The following is a 1,959-nucleotide window of genomic DNA, read 5'->3' as shown; positions in this document are numbered from 1 at the left end:
GGCTTGGTTAGCTCATTGGATGTAAGGTGAAAAAATTCACAGGATTGACAGGATGTTGAGAGTTGTAGGTCCACCTACGTTGTACTATGGTCCACTCGATCACAGAGATAACAGACTCCTGGCAAACTTTCATACCGGTAGATGGCCCAGATTGTAAGGCTAACAAAACAACCAACTTTAAAAGGTTTTTTAATATCAATGACCACCCTCAGACGAAGATAACTCCCATGGGTTTCGGTGGTTCTGCAAAATAAGAAGGAGATTCCTATTTGCTGAGCTCTATATGGTGGACTTACATTGGTCCCTTCCATCTCTCCATTCTTCAAGTAAAAGCCACTGATCAAAGACATACAATGGTCCATTGTCTCTAACATTGTTATAGTCTTCTTGGTAGGGGTGTAAATGGAGCGAATTTGAAACGAATCAGGTTTGATTCGAATTTGAAACTGATTAAATATATAGATATTCGAATTCGATTTGATATTCAACGGTTTTCTGAAATAATACACCATATTCAAATTTGTTGGGATAGTCGAATATTTGATTTTGATTTGAATTCGAAAAAAAAAAAATCTCCCCAACTTCACCAAAGGAGAAGAAGAAGAAACTTGATTCGAAGATTATTCTCGTTCTCTATCTATCCAACTTCCAAGAAACAAAGAAAAAACAAATAAAAAAAAATGAACCATAACCATCAATTTAGTGTTGCTACGTTGATATGCCCTACAACAAGCATCAGTGGTGGTGTAATCTACAACAGAGAAATTACCAATTGCCATGTTAATGCCTTTTGCAACATACACGAGAAAGAGGGATAGAGGAATAAAAGAAAGTGATTGAGAAATGAAAATTCAAAAGAACTTAAATACACAAAATAAAAGTAAAAAAATAAAATGGATGCTACTTGTTGCTGCCAAGGATGGGTCGGGGAAACAAGGTAAATCTACTTCCTTAGCCGAGGCCATCGTCCAACCTGAGAGCAAGAGACCACACGTTATAGGCCCTGTGTGTTATCCTAGGGGTAGAGACTCCAATGGTCAAGTTAGTCAAGCGTGTATGAGGGGTTGGATGAGGTCCGAGGTGAGAGCTCAAACAAGGTCACTCGAGAGCAAGAGAGCTAAAAATAGGAGTTAGCAAGATGGTTTTACCAAGAGAAGGGCACCCCTATTTGTACTTGACGTTACCTTGAGAGTGGCTGAAGGTGGTTGGTGATGGGCGGCCAGGATTGCATCCGGCTGATGTCATGTGGCGCCATCCTAGGCCTTGCGACATGTGCCTTTATCACCATTGATTAAAGTCTCAGAGGACTTGCCGTGGTAGTTTCTCCCCCCATTTGCGCTATTCTCGTTGGTCTTTTTCATCCCTTCCTCCCTCTTCTCTCTTGCCAAGCCTCTAACATTGCCTCCTATATCTTCCAAATCTAAAGATAAATTCTAAACTCTCCACTAAAATAAGGGGACAATATTAACAAAAGTTGTGCATGGAAAAATCATATTTTATTATAAATATCTTTGTTCATTTGAATAAGCAAAAGAAGCCATAAAAAGTAGAAATGCCACTTGCAATGGTTACAAATGTAAAAACTATTTCAACTCTCCATATAATCACACAAATAAATAAGTTATTTTTTTACAAAAATATATTTTCTAGCCAGCGACCAATTCGCAGACATTAAAATATAAAAGTATTAGAGCATGACAAAAATAATGAACAAGCAACACTCAAATTAAAACCTAAAGGAAACCATTGAAAATTATAAGCTTTGTTTTCAGTATTTTAATAGGAGCTGATTTACACTCCTTAGAAATAGTAGAGGAGAGTATGGAGGTTTGATACCGCACAACGCGCATGTGTGCAGCACAATGAGGCGCTTTAGATGTGCACTTTACTCGCATTTCGCACTCACCCGTGTGGCTCGCTAAGGGTAGCTTTGGTTTTGGTGCGATGTTGATCGTTGAT

General features: G+C 38.6%; 1 long non-coding RNA gene across 1 annotated transcript; it reads right to left on the bottom strand.

The window, feature by feature from the left end:
* Positions 1-608: 608 nt before the first annotated feature.
* On the bottom strand, positions 609-1,422 carry LOC148874681 (uncharacterized). The gene is made up of 2 exons (XR_016105514.1): positions 1,185-1,422; positions 609-973 (listed from the first exon to the last, which is right to left on the bottom strand). It is a non-coding gene; the product is annotated as an uncharacterized LOC148874681 (long non-coding RNA).
* Between the last annotated feature and the right edge of the window lie 537 nt (positions 1,423-1,959).

Source organism: Nelumbo lutea, chromosome 1, assembly GCF_056320005.1.
Source record: "Nelumbo lutea isolate HS-2025 chromosome 1, American lotus-T2T, whole genome shotgun sequence".
Lineage (NCBI taxonomy): Eukaryota > Viridiplantae > Streptophyta > Magnoliopsida > Proteales > Nelumbonaceae > Nelumbo > Nelumbo lutea.
The sequence above is the reverse complement of the archived record's forward strand: the minus strand, read 5'-3'. Positions and strand labels throughout refer to the sequence as shown.